This window comes from Aythya ferina, assembly GCF_964211825.1.
Source record: "Aythya ferina genome assembly, chromosome: 17".
In the NCBI taxonomy this organism is placed as follows: domain Eukaryota; kingdom Metazoa; phylum Chordata; class Aves; order Anseriformes; family Anatidae; genus Aythya; species Aythya ferina.
In genome coordinates, this window is record NC_140316.1 from 15498160 (window position 1) to 15513397 (window position 15238).

The 15238-nt window shown below is 50.0% G+C and overlaps 1 protein-coding gene across 1 annotated transcript in view; it reads right to left on the minus strand.

Moving 5' to 3' along the window:
- LOC311446148 (uncharacterized protein) overlaps positions 1-15238 on the minus strand; it is a 45077-nt gene that overhangs the window by 3076 nt on the left and 26763 nt on the right. The window lies entirely within an intron of this gene.

Here is a 15238-nt window from a genome sequence, read left to right on the forward strand (position 1 = left end):
CAAAGCATAACATGAACATAAAATATTGTGGAGAAAATCTATGTAGTCTTCATGTATAGATATAGAAAGCATCCAGGCAATTAATTTCTCCTAGTGAATTCAGAGCTATCCTTAAAAACAGAGCTCTCCAACTCATTGTCTTTCATGCCAGAACAATTACAACCAGACCCCCTGCTTCCCCCCTCTCCTCCCCAATACCAAACTCACTCCTACCTGACTTATTAGAATTTGTCTTTCTGCTGCTGGGGTGTTGATGCACAGCTTATTCTGTGGCACATTAAACTGCCCACTAAAGACAGCGTGATAAAGAAGTTGGGTTACAAAGCACTGTATCTGCTCTGCTCCAGATGGATTCTCTGCAGATCCCGTTTGCAGCTTTACTTGGGCCAAGTTAATTAGAAATGCCTGAAAGTCAAAGCATCGTTCTCGCATGCGATCACAGGGAGTTTCCTAGTATATTTTGTAATCAGGGCTCATAAAAACAGTCCTTCCCTCATGTGCTGCTGTTGTTGCCCATAACAAAGACATTTCAGATCAAAGGAAAGGGTTAACCCCCATGCAGTCACTGCATTGAGTCTTGGAGGTCTGAATGCTGCCAACTCCTGAAAAATGGCCACCAGGCAAGCTGCTGAGAATAATCAGAATAAGATTGGAAGGTGTCCACATCAATCAATCACTTGTTGACAGATGACTGGAAGCCCCCACTGTGACCGTGGACAGCTGACCAACTCTCAGCTTCAGCTGAAGTCTAACATTAGACTGTTTGTTTCGTGTGGGTGGCTTATGCGTTATGACCTTAATAGTCAATCAATCTTGCAATGAGCAGTCTGTCTGGCAGAAACATTAATTATCCATACTATTCATGCATTGAAAAGCTTTATCTTCAAAAACTCAGCATCTCTTAGGGAAGAATAACAGAACAGAGAGCAAGAAAATAAGCCCGGCCTCAGCTCCTGGATGGGAACAGGACAGCGTGGAGAAGCTCCTGGGACTGGTGCAGCCCCAGCCCGACCACAGGCCAGGACCCAGGGCAGCGCTTGGCCTTTGCTTTCATTCTGGTACCTATTCAGAGAGCTCAGAGGCTGCTGCTGGAATCAGTGCCAAGAGGAAGACGAGGGGGAGAGATATAAAAGGACAACAAACACACATCAATTAAACCTTGCAAGCTGTTAGTCACACTAGTTAATAAGTTCTTTCTATCTGTAAAGTGCTCTTGGTGACAAATCCTTTAACTGGCACTCAGAGCGTTATTATGGCTTTCAAGATGCCTCTGCCTTTCATGTGCAGCTTCTTGTACACATGTGAGTGCTCCCCGTTGCGCAGTCTGTTTACACTAGTTGTGAGAAGACATCATCAAAGCAAACTGAAAGCAACACTAAATGCTTGAGAAAAACAGAATTCATTCACTGCTGCCTGCTCTGAAATCGCCTTTCACTTGGTTTAGTGGCAGCCGTCGCCACAGACCGCAGCAGGAGGATACGGGGAGACAGGCTGCTGCAGCCGGTGCTCGGCCCCTCTGGAAGCACCCAGCTCCCGGCACAGAGCAGGGACCAGGCCCCTTCCTGCAGGCTGCGAGGAAAGCAGCCACGTCTCTGGCAACCAGGAGCGAGCCTCTCATGCCAGAGCTCTGGTGGGCTGCACAGCGGAGCTGGGCTCGGCTGGGGACAAGGCGCAGCCCCTGAGCCTGGGGACTGTGCAGCAGAGAGCCCCCCCGGGATGCAGGGCAGGAGACTCCCTGCCCGCCCTTCTCCATCCCCTGCCACAGGCACCTTTTGTTCCTGTCCATCAGCCCTGTCCTCACCCCATCGCCACACCCCAGCCATTCCTATGCCACAGGGGGCCTGGAGGATGGCACGGGCTTTGTTCCAAAGAGCTAAAATAAGGGAAAGCATTGAGCAAGGTGAAGGAAGGAGAAGAGGGAATGGCCTCCACACAGGGGTCTGCGGGGCAGCGTGGGGCTGCCAGCACAAAACATCCCAAACTGCTGCAATCTGGAGGAAGCAGTGCAGCTGTTGGAGCCACTTGCACAGGGCAGGATAGCAGATCCTGCCCAGCTCTTGCCTTTCTCCAGCTTTATTAAGCTCTTCAACAGCCACTGCAGGGGAAACCAAGCCAAGACATCAGACAGGTGTGGGCCAGGTTACCCACTTGCCATTTCAGAGCAAGGCGCCCCTACAGGGCACAGTCAGGAGCCAGCTGTGGTGTCAGGACACATCCTTTTCGCCTGTTGCAGCCAAGCTATGCTGCCCTTCTGCTCCCCTCCTGCCCACAGCCCCAGTTGAACCTTCTCTAGCATGGGGCTGGTCTAACACTGGTCCAGGAGTGGCAGAAGGGCCATGTGTACAATACCACACGTTGTGCCCTGCACGCTCCCAGTGCAGGCACAAGCATTCTTCATCAATCCCTCATAGCTGTGGAGTCCAAACATTGAAAACATAATACCACAAGCTAAACATTTGCCCATTCTGCCCAGACATACAATAGAGACATTATTGCATGTGTGCTTCACATCTCCCCCCATTGCCAAATGCTCTTGCCTCTGACAGCAGAGGAGGCCAAGATTCCCTGGCTGTACCCTGCCCCAGACGGATGGTCCCCAGTGGACATCATGTGGGTACCCCACAGGACAGGAGGCAGAAGCACCTTCAATACCAGAAGCACAACCAGGGGTAGGGCAGGTTTTTGCTCAGGTGAGGAGCAGTAAGAAGTTGGGTCTAATAGCACCCCACACAGCACAAAACCAGAGTGAGCTCTGGGCAGAGCAATGTGGGATGTGCACCCGTGGATAAATGCACTGGCACAGAGGAGGCTGGGGATCCCCAGCCCTGACCACCGTGCCCAGGGCCAGCAGCTGCACAGACAGAACACAGCTCCGTGGGATGCCACAAAGCAAACCATCTTCTGTTCAGTCAAAGTCAAAGCAATTAGACCTCGGCAACGTTAGATTAAAAAAGAGACAGCTAATCAGAGACCGTCCATAATCTTTCACACTCAGGCTGCCAAAGCAGGCCACAATTCAGCAGGCCCTGTCTGGACCGATTATATTTCCTGAAAAATGAACAGTAACTCTTGTGTAGATGCAAGTTATGTTTCTGCAAACTCTCTTCTGCACAAATTAAAGTATTCATCACCTTAATAAACATTAATGGGGAATGGTCATTTATTAAATTCTAAAAGATCCACACCCTCAAAGCAATCATTTCAGATTTGGTATCCAACACACTCACAGCACAAGCTCAGAGTGGCTCCGAGCTGGCGGGTGCTTGATGCCCAGGCAGCCTCGCTCCCCACCGCCGGGCAGCTCTGCTCAGCCCGCAGTCAGAGCTCTCAGTCTGTGTTCAAGCTTCTACATGGAGCACCCACCTCTTCACGGCACGGGGTGCCTCCCATGGGAGCAGCTCGAGTAACGCTACACTAACAGTGAGCACAGCCCCCAGCCTCCCAAAACATGCAGCCTTGCACCTCTGTATTTAACTGTGCTGAACATGCCACAGCCTGCGTGATGCTGAAGGGTACAGTTCAGTGACGTGCCGCACATGGCATTTGTGTGGCTCCTCACGCAGCTTGCTCCAGGGGCCCTCCTCCACATGCCTCTCCCAAATGCATGACAGTGAGCACGGCTCTGTAGGCACTGCCTGCCCTGGAGCCACACGGGGCTGGTGCAGGACCACTGCCTTGAGCGGAGGAGGGCTCAGAGGCCAGAGGCAGGCCCTGCTCCCCGGCACAGCAAGGTTGCATCTGGGAAAGACCTGATGGGCCAGCAACCAGCAGGTTACTGCAGAGCCTGCTCCTCCCAAACTGGGCAGGAGAAACCCCTCTTCTCCCCACAGGAATCGCAGGGACTAAGTAAGGGGCCATGCAGCCAAGAAGTGGGATTGCAGCAAGAGAATTTGGGAAGGCTCCAGGCTATCAGTTGCATGTGATAATGTTAGATCTCATGCCCCAAAAGATCCTCGGTGCAACCTTGTCTCCTTAAGCTGGCTCAGGGCTTCACTGCTGGTCTCAAGTGGCAACTTTCTGGATTTTGACCTTGCTGGAATTTGCTCCTTGGAGGGGGAAACCAGTCCATAAAGTTCCCATTAGTATAAAAGCAGATGTAAGCACTTTGTTGGCAGAGTTCAGCAGCAGGGAAGCCTGCAGTTGATCAGTTCTGCCTCACTGGTCACTGCAGTCAACAGGAATTACTACAGAGGATTTCTGTGCCCCTTCTCCTAAAGCCCACCCCTCTCCAAAAAAAAGATTTAAAGAAACCAGCCAAGCTCAGGCACCACTCCAATATAATGCAATAAATCTGTGTGATTCATGCAGAGGGGAGCTGCACCCCATCCAGGAACAGCCAGCAGGAGAGCAGCACAATTTTGTTTATTGTATGAAACAAATCTAACCATGGGGACTGGATGCTACTTAATAGAAGGCTCAAGAAGCTCTGGGAGGTGTTTATGCTGAGTGATTCCAAGTACAATCAAGGTATGTGTGGGTAGGAGCTAGGGCTGACATGTAGTACTGCCTTTTCACAGGAGAGCAAAAAGCTTACACTCCTGGATTTTCCATAGCTCGTTAACATCATCTTCCCCTTTTCAAGGGCATTTTGGACACAAGGGCAGCAGCCAGGCACAGTGCTCAGCCCAGCTCACCCTCCTGGGCTGAGCACAGCTCCGTGCTGGGCCATCAGCCCCAACAGGCACTGTGCTGGCCCTGCAGGACCTCAGCACAGAGCTGACAGGAGGAGGCAAGAGAAAAAGAAGACAACAGCATATAACAGCATGCTCTCACTGATGTGCTGCATGGTGCCTCCCATACAGGCCCATCGCCCACCAGCAGAGGACAGGGCTCAGCTCCCTGCCTCCCGGCAGCAGCAGGGCACACACTGCAGCTGCAGCTCCAGAGCTGTTGCTACCATCTCCATCCACATTATACTGAAAATCAGCACCAACTGACCTGGTTCCAACTAGTTTTGCTTTATGATTAACACTCTCTGGGCCCCTATTCACTCTGTTATTCTCACCAAATTAAAGAGCAGTCCTGGATCCTTGTTAGATTTGCTCACACTTGAGCAGTGTCATGTGGTCAGTAGCCCATGGCAATACACTAAATTAAAGACCTAATGCAGAATCCACCTACAAGCCTGACAACTAATGAATCGAAGGCTCCAGGCCCCAGAGGACCTGCACTGGGATGAAGCCACTCCACACAGAGCTAGAGCCTGAGTACAGTCCCTGGGCTGTCATTCAGACGTAAAGAGTTGATTAATTTTATTCACCACAGGACACGCAAACAGCATCTCCTTCAGCCGGCTGCTGGACAGCCGGGCAGCACAGCTCCCGCAGCCCGGCTCCCATTATCACGCACGGTAGGAGCAGGGAAACGCTCCCCGCTTGGTTTCAATTAACAGCACTCGAGTCCTGTGCATGGAAAAACAGACCCTCTGCTCCTTGATGAACGGAGCACCTCTGCCTGCCCCCAGTGAGACGCACGCTGCCCTCCGCCCGGCACCGCGCCGACACCGGCCTCATCTCGGCCGTCCCCGCGGGGTACGCTGCCCGCAGCGCCGCTCCTCCTCCAGCCCCGTGGGCCCGAGGGCACCAAAACACCGCACCACGCGGCCGTCCCACATCCATCCCCACCCTGCGGGCTGGTTCTGCTGCCCATGGGCATCCCTGAGCGCTGGCAGGAGAGGATGAGACCCAACAGCTCTCACATGGGCTCACCAAGGCCCTCTCCCTCCCTCACAGCAGCAGCCAGGCGAGCACTGGATGTAAACACTGGGGCTGAAGCAGCAGCCATCAATTTTGCTCTGAAACATTTCAGGTTCGAGCTCTACTCTGGAAAGGTTCAGCCTGTTGTATCAGACAGCTTCAGCCCTGCAAAGGTCAGGGCTGTTTTGGTAAGGAAATGTTTGCTGAAACCCGTCCCCTCCCCCACATTCCTGCTCTCAGCTCCACACACGCTCACACTGCTCCAGCCTAAAGAAATTGAAAAAATACCAAATGCGGTGTTCCTCTTCACAGAAAGCATGCCTGCATCCGAAGGTCACAAAAGTCAAAAGAGCTGCACAGCCATCCAGTGATGTCGTGCACACAGGGCTGCTTTTAGCATTAGTGTTTGTTTGGTTGTTTGTTTGTTTTTTGACTTCTCTCGCACCAAACTTGAGTAGGTCTCTCTCCCAGTAAACAGCCAGGTGAGCCCAGTACAAAACCAGTGGTGAAGAACAGCTCAAGCTCCCAGCCAACCCTTTGCTGTCCCTCGAACACTGGCAGCCTGGCAGTCACTGCTCCTCCAGCCAAGCATCTTGGGGCTGCCAGGTGTTGGGGAAACCCAAACCCAAATGCCCAGAGAGCAGACCCACCGCAAGCTACATAAGACAACAGTTAGAATATCTGCCCAGAGAGCACCCGTCTCGAGAGGGGAGTGGACGGGAGGCAGAAGCAGCAGCCAAGCAGCAGCCAGCAGCGCGCCGCAGCTCCACCAGGCGCTGCCAACTCCAGCACGGGAGCACAGGCACAGGGTCTGCAAGGGTGGATGTTCAAGTCCAACCTGGTTTGGATGCTTGAACTGTTTTAAATGCTTACACTGCATGTAAAACACCTCTGAGGATCCAGGTCTCACCCAAACGCAGCCCTCAGCCCTGCCGTGCACTGCAGGCACTGGCACCTGTAATGGCAAGCGACCTTCTGGACGCCAGCGCTGCTGGAGCCCCACTGCCTGCGAAAGGGGTGCTAGCCAGCAGCCTCAGCTGGACACAGACCTCTCCTCACTGCTACCAGCCTAGCTCCCAAAGAGGCAAACACTATTTTACAACAGGCAGCTCTACTGAATGTTTCTCATTGACAAAAGTAGCTATTTATATGACACTTATAAATGTGTGTACACAATGGACTCAGGAAAGCTCTATGTCTAAATACTGTCAACACTGACAACATTTTTATTATACCAGTAAATAATTTGTTTTGTTGCTGCTTAATTGAGAATCAATATACTTCCTATGTTTAATTACATTCCTTCTTTAAGAACGGTTGGGATCGGTTGGTCTTTTTTATCCCTACAGAGATTAGGGACTTTGTATTTAGGATGCAGAGAGCACAGAGACTGCCCATAGGAGAGAACAGCCCCATTAAAGAAACGGGCATAGTTAGCAGGATCATCATTAACTATAAACAATCCTCAAGAAGAAAGGTCACAAGCACACTTACCCTTTCCGATCTGTAAACAACCAATTATTCAGCTCATCAAACAAAATAATGCACAAGTATTTACATGTGTGGTGTTTGTGCATGCAAGTGTGCGTGATCAGGTGCAGCTGTCATTGCTGCTAGAAGCCCCATGTTGGGACATCTCTGCATGCAAAATCTGGACGGGGTAGCCCAGCACACAGGCGACAGATGAGCCCCCCTCCTCTGGCTGCAAAGCCCCCACATCACGGGAAGACAGCTGGCCAACCGATGCAGCAAAACCAGGTACCGTATCAAAGTCAGTGCTTGCTGGCAGACCGCAGCACCATGGCTCTGTCTGGGGGCAGGGACTCACATCCGAGCAGCGTGCAAATGGACTGGATATAAATAATAATACCCTGCGCTGTCTCAGAGACAGCTGTGTGGTAACTCTTGCAATTACTTGCTTGTAAATGGCAACCTTTACATGTGCTTGACTCGTGACATCTTTACGCGCTCCGTCTCCAGAGAGCTCCTGGGGCACAGCTTGGAGGAGCAGCCTCCCACAGGGCCCCTGCAGTGCTCCCACCCCAGCCAGAGCTGGGCTGGGCAGGACACTGCTGTGCTGAAGGCTCTCACCTCGCCCAGCTGCGATGTGGGGCAGAGGCTCTGCACTTGCCCCAGGTGCCCCAGCTCCCCGGGGAGCCCACCCGAACCTCCCGCCCCGGAGATGGTGACCGACAGCCAGGCACACGCTGCCACAGCCACCACCCCCTGCCTGGGATTTGCTCATGGACCTAAGTCCGACTCCTCATCTCCAAAGTATGCATGCACATCTTTGGCACAAGGAGAAAAGCAACATACTCCTTCTCCTTGGCTGCCTCAGCACATGATACAAAAAAGCAGGCGCCTGAAAACCTGCACAGCTCTATGGACACGGCACAGAACAGAGAGCAGGCTCCACAGGACACCTCCAGAATCCTGTAACAGCAGCGGGCTCTGCAGACGCGTGGCTCGGTCACCCAAAAGCAGGTACACAGCGATGGAGCTCAGAGCTAGGATCAGACACCAGAAACTGGAGAGGCAGAAGGCTGGGAAGCCCTGTGATGTGCTTCATCATCGCCTCAGCTCCCAGCTGCGCAGAAGCATGGAGTCAGGCTGCAAGCTTCCTTCTCCTCTCTATTACTGGCAATCAATTCATTCCCAGTGTGCGAGGAGGGCGGCAAGGAGAAGCACTTCAGGCTGAAACACACTTATTTGATGCTGGTGCACAACCTACCAGACCAACATTTCTCCATCTGGATAAAGCATGATCACTTCTGTAAAGCAATCTTTTGGCCCCAGTGCTCAAACTGCATTTTGGCATTATTTTTTTTCCTAGACAGACTTCAATCTCATTAATTTTAAGACACTCTAAACTCTCTTTAGCTGTCTCTAACATAATTCTCCTAACTTAAGATACACTAGATAGAAGTAGCCAATCCCATTCATAATTGTATATATGGCCAGCAATTCAAATTCACTTCCCCTGATTTAATGTCCTATTTGTATTCTATCAATAAATGAAGTTCTCAGGACCATACTTAAATGGAAGGAGCACTATGCTCTGATAGCCAAAGCCAGCAAAAAAAATTCATCACCAAACCAAAATGCCTTGTAGTATATGATTCCTTGACTTATTGTTCTCTCCTCTTCACTGCACTTGAATATTAAATGTTGTATTAATAGCTCACTCTTAATTATCCATGAGTAATGTACTACAACCAGGAAATTAATGGAGGGAAGCACCACAAAAATGGAAAAAAAAAAATCCAACTATCCCTGATACATTTTCAAACAGCTTGTGAAAGAAAGGGAGGCACACACACAGCTTTGAACACAACCAGATAAAAGACCAGCTGCTGGGGAGGGACCCACCGCTGAACCCTGCGTGAGTGTGACTCCACACCCCAGGAGAGTTGCTGACCGTGGGAAGGAGACTAAGAAGGGGTCTGATAAGGATGATATATAAAATCAGACGTGGCCCAGAGAAGGGAGAGCAGGAGCTACCATTTCTCTGTCCTGAAGTCAAAGGAGGAAGAGACTATGAGTGAAGCCCAAGTGAGAAATTCTGAACTGCTAAGCAAGGCTTTTCCATAAACATGTAATTCAGCTCAGGACTTTGCTGCAGAAAGGTGCTGAGATCCAAACTTGAGAAGACTCATAAAGGACAGGATGTTTTTATGGGTAACGTGGGTTCTCAGAACTAAACACTGCAGCTAACAGACACCACACCCCTCGCCATCACAGTTTAACGTGCTCCCTGAGGGCACAGGAGGATGCCTTGTCTCCGCTGGGATGTTGTCCCCCTCCCCAGCCCTGGGCCCCAGCCCTCACAGAGGCTGGACCCCATGGGACGGATCCTGGGCCCTCCTTGGTTTCCAGGTTTCACCAGAGCACACATCCCGTGGGCAGGTGGGCCACAGGCGGAGGTGGCAGAGCAGAAAGGTCTGAGGGTGGGAGCACGGGGCCCTCCCCATCCGCCAGCTCCCAGCAGGACACAGCACAAAATGTGGACAATTCAAAAAGACGACCCAGCTGCTGATCAGCCAGTGCATGGCTCATGATGCTTCATGCCACTAACATCACAGTGCAAAGGGAAACGCCTCAGACAACTGTGAAGAGGGCTTCACTGAGCAGAAGACATGGGCTGCTATTCTCCTCTGCAGCAAAAATGCAGCCAAGCCCAGGTGCCAGCAGCTTCCTGCAGCAAGCACAGCATCCCTGCTCCTGCTGCAGGCTCTGCCAAGCCTGTGGCAACAGTGCAGCAGCTCCTGCCATATCATTTTGAGACCATGACCCTGCGCAGGCTGGCGTGCTCTGAACCTGGAGATGCTGGTTGGAGTTAGCCCACATAAAAACCACATTAGGTGCCAGCTGCTGATGCAAGCCTCAAATCAACTCACTCATGCTTGGAAATTGAGCCCTGTGAGAGACGTCACCACTGAAATATACACACAGCATGGGCTGAATATATCATCACTCTCAATGTATTGATCTACTTTGAGTGTATTTGGCTCCATAGGTCAAAATATGCCTGTACCATCAGCTGTACATCATGCAGAAGGTAATACACCTATTCTTCTTCCACCATCACCACAACCTCAATTCACAAAGCATTTCAGGATATGTGGAGGCAGAACCAGAGCTTTTTAAAGTGCACTTTTGCTGATAATGCTGCAAGAGTAATAGGTGCCACAAGGACAGCAAGAGAGCCAGAAGACAGACAGATTGACCCCCAAGCAGCTAAGTTCTCAGACAGCTGAGAACAGTCTTAGGGGGCTGTGATGCAGCCTCACAAGACCAGATAGTAATGAAGAAGAAAGAGGAAGTAATATTCCTTTAACTTCATCCCTAGAAATATTGCCCAGGGGACAGAAACATTGCAGAAGTTGCGTGTACCCCAGTGCGAAGCACAGGAATCAAAGCTGCAGTACTCTGATCTGCTCCGAACTTTGTAAAGCTAATTTATTGAATTGTTCAGCACAGGGAAGGGAATTAGTTACTTTGTCTCTTACTCAATAAAGGCATTAAAAAATTAACAGGCCATTACTGAGTTTTCTTTGCATTTTCTGCCTATTACAGTGTTATTTAATGACTCAGGGCTCGGCTCTGAACTTTGCATGCATCAGCCTCAAGTTGTCTCCTTCACAGAGAGCTGGCATGGGCAGCCCCGCCGCAGGGCCAGGCACCCACTGCCGGCATGGTTTGCAGGGAGGACACCGGTGCGTGGAGGCAAAGAGACGTGCAGCAGCAGGTCCCTGCTGATCATCTCAAGAGCAGTGTGGCTCCGGAGAGTCGCTCTGCCACAACACCTTCTGCAGACAGCACGGGCTGAACCACCCCGCAGCAGGCTGCATGGTCCCGCACCCAAATGTGCACCACGGCACCTGGAGAGCACGTGCTGCCACGTGTCCCAGGGAAAGGCTGTGCCACAAGGCCACAACACAGCACCTCTGCCACAGAGTACTGGGATGCCGTGGGACAGCGCCAGCACGACTTCTGCAAGGCAGCCACAGGCAGCTGCAGGCACGGTGACCGCAGCATCCACCTCCACGGGTGCAGTCCCGGAGCTGCTCCAAAAGAGTGAAACGGTGAAGTGCCTAATTAAGTATGTGCCTCCTATTGCCAGAGCTCTGCAGCAGCCATGAATTATGCAGCGACTCACTTACATGTCAGCAGGATCACAATATTGATGAGTTATCCCGTGTGTAATCTGATAAAAACCAAGATAAACTCAGCAAAAATTGAGTGTAATATGATCCTTTCCTTTCAATAAACAATTTCCAGCACAGCGTTCGGATCGTCTCCACTGCACTCCTCTCTCCCTGGGCTCTCTTGTCACCTTAGGCAGCCTAACACAACGGTTCCTCAATATGGCCTAATACCGGAATGAATAAACAGCCAAGCTGGCTGCATTAACCTACAAGCTGTGAGACAGTGCTGGGTGTCTGTTAAACACTACCTGGGGGATATTTTCATGCCATATGGAATTAGAGGCTAGTGCTTTCAATAATGCCGGTGCATTCCACAAGGTCTGCTTTTTGGCATTTAGATTAATGCTGGAGACAGGGAGGAAGAAGTTGCCATGTCTCACACTGACTCCCTCTTCTCCGTCTGAACAAATGACGGATGGCAGAGTGCAACTCCCACTTGGAAATGCTTTCCAACACTCATTCAGACCCCAGGTCCTGACTCTGGCTTCCATAACAAGCTGACTGCTTTATAATCCTAGCCCAGATGCTTTCACTACCCTGGGAAAAGTAACTCAGGCTCCCTTCTTTTGTCAAAATGCATCTTTACAAGAAATACCTTCTGGACCAGAGAAGATATTTGACTCCTCAGGCCATGTCTGGCCATCAGACCATGCAACATGAGTAAAAGACTGAGGGCTCTGAGATGAGGACTCTTCTGCTTGCTCCAGCACTTCCTCGGTGTTGGTACATCATGGGACGCTGCTCCTGCACACGCTGGACCAGGGGGACTTCCAAGCCCTCCCAGGGAAGGCACTACCCATCTGCATCAGCGTTCCCTGTCTCTGAGAAAGCCAAGCCCACTCCTCTTTTAAACAAACAAAGCCACTAACACATTGAAATCATTTTCCTCATTTTGGGGACATTCATCTCACTATCCTCAGCATATTCTCTTCCACAGTGCCCTCATACTGCCAGCTACAGGAACATAACGAAGCAACTACTTCATTAACAAGAAACAGAAACAGTGGGTAAAATATGGTCAAGGAGGTTCGCATTGCTGCTCAGGAAATGGTGACCAGCATGGGAATACCGAGTGGCAAAACAAGCACTAGCAGTAAACGAGGGACTTGAGAGCTTCACGTGCACCATGTGAGGGCTGGGAATGGACAAGGAAAGCCCACCACCAGCCGGCGCTGGCAGGTGCTGAGAGGAAAGATGATTGCAAATAGGCTTGCCCAGCCTTCTCCTGAGGGGCACTCCCTGCAGAGCACAACAGCAAAGCTTCAAAAAGCACAGCATTGTTATTTTTCTTATAAAATAGTATTTAAAATAAAATTCTGGATTTGAAATAAGAGAAAAACAGGAAAGCAGAAAGACAAGTCAAAGAACCGCGCTGGTAAGACAAATGAAAGACAGGAAGAAGGGGATCTTCCTAAGGTAACAAGGCTACCATAGGAAAAAAAAAAAAAAAAAAAAAAAAGGACAGGAAACCTTGATGACTGCCAAATGCAAAAGCTCCAGTATCAGAGCAAGCGTCCAGCTTGCAGCCCTGCTGCTCTCATCTCCAAACCTCTCTCCCTGCATGCGGAGGGCATCGTCAGGGTGAAGCCCTGCCTGGAACACCTCTGGCAGCACAAGGCAGACATCCCTGGCAGCCAGCACCACACACAACTGACCCCGGTCTCTCCGTGCCCAGAATTCACCTTGGTTCAGCATGTTGTGTTACAGGAGGGGGCTGGATCCAGCTGGGTCCTCCTCACCCCAGGGCGGCTCTCCCTTTGTGCCTGGTGGCTCTGGCCCAGCAGGCGTGGAGAACTGCAGCACAGCACAGAGGGGCTGAGGGTGACCCGGTGCTGCCGCAGGGGTCCCTCAGCCCCACTGATAAGCCTGCTGGGAGAGACAAAGGGTGCTGCCTGCAGACGCTTCGTTCCACAGTTGTGTGTCAGTCTGTGAGAGAAGGAGGAAATTTTCACAGTTTTACTGCTTTTCAAATATTTTAATGCAAGCCATTTGGTGTAATATTTTTTAAAAATTGATACCAGTGTGAGCTACATGTGCATTAACAAACGTCTCTATATTAGTATAAATACAAGAAGCAGAAAAGCACAGTCTGACTCCTAATCCATATGGTTATTCCAAATAGATTGCATGGACTTAAACTTTGGCTTATTAGACTGGATCTTACATGTGGAAAGAATTAAAATGTTGGATTTACAGTGCAGGCTAATCAGAACATGTTTAACTTATGATGCCCCAAAAGACCCAGAAGGTCAAAACTCCCAGACACCTGGGAGCAGAATCTGATGCTGCTCGCACTGGTGTAAACTGGACAGAACCAGCAGCATGATGCTGGCTTCACCGTGGTGTAAGCTAAGGCAGGATCTGACCTCCAGCACTCAAATGCAAGCAAGCTGCAAAAAGGAAATACCTCATTTCCCACTGACTAGTCCATACAAGCTCCGAGACAATAGGGCCAAGTGTACACTGTCGGCAGCATTCCCATATAGGAGGGCTGGCTAGCATTTGGGTTGCTTTGCTGTGAGTCTTCGTATCTGAAAAAGCCATCAGCATGCCTGTTTCTTCACTCAGAATAAAGGTCACTTCAGGGCTTTTCAGTTTTTTGTTTTGTTTTTCCTCCTCCAAACAAAAGAATAATCTTGATTTTTATTTTATTTTTTAAAATACTCTGCCCTGAGATCACAGAAGCTGTTAAAAGCGAAGGATGATATCACTGTTAATGAAGCCAGAACTCAGGGGAAGCTGGATATATGTTATTTACTTCTGCTAATTCATTTCTAGACAAAGCTAGACCCATCTCTGGTGCTTTAATACAAGCATTTCCACCAGCACAGATGTAAGGATCCTGGACTCCCCCACCAAAGAGTCTCTCTTGCAACAGCCTGAGCCTCACTCCCTTTGTTTTTGCATAGATTTATTCCACTGATGTTGTTTCCATGTGAGTCAGTTGCCTTTTTATTACTTCTCTAACTACAACTTTCTCCAAAGTTGTCGGATTTCAGAACTTGGAGTGATGACAAAAGAATACACTGATTCACCCACTTCCACACTGCTCTGTCTGCTCCCGCTGTCTGACATCTCCCTACAGGTATCATTTCATACGTTGCCTCCAGGTTAGTTGTTTCTCTGATATTTTTTTTTTCCCCTATGAAAGCTAAATAGCTTGATTATGAGCACTCCGCTTTAGCTTCAAATTGGCTCCCTTCCAAAAGCTACCTTTGCTTCATCCTTTTACATGTAAGGAAATTGTTTATTACCAGCTTGAACAAACAGGCGCGCTGTTAAAATGCCTCAGCAAGGCTGTCCTAAAACTGCGGGGCCTTCATGAGGAGATATTAGCAACCAATGTGAAAAAAATCCATTTTAGCAACCTGTCTGCACACACACATCACTCGGGCTGAGAGGCAGCGAGGAAACATTCCATGCAGTGGGTCAGTGTCTTCAGCTGGTACAGAAGCATGTAACAGTTTGGCTCAGAGGAGCTGCTCCACTGGTAACAGCGGTATCTCCGCTACAGCTCAACAGAACACAACTTCTGAAGAGAAAAGAGGAATCAGAAAACAGAGCTTTCTCTATGAACCTCTTATTCTGGAGCTTTGGAAATCTGCACAAAGCTGCTGAGTCTGGGAGCACTAGGCTCTGCCACATGAGGTTATTTTCATCATTCTACTTATAAAAAAAATAAGACGTGGTTGCTAGTCTCTGGCATTGCTTTGCTACAGGAAAAAATGCAGACTCTCTGCAGAAGTATCACTGTGGAAATCTTTTAAAAACTGTGCATTTCTTTTCCTTACTCTGACCGAATTGAAGCAAAACCGACCTGTCAGACCGTCTGAA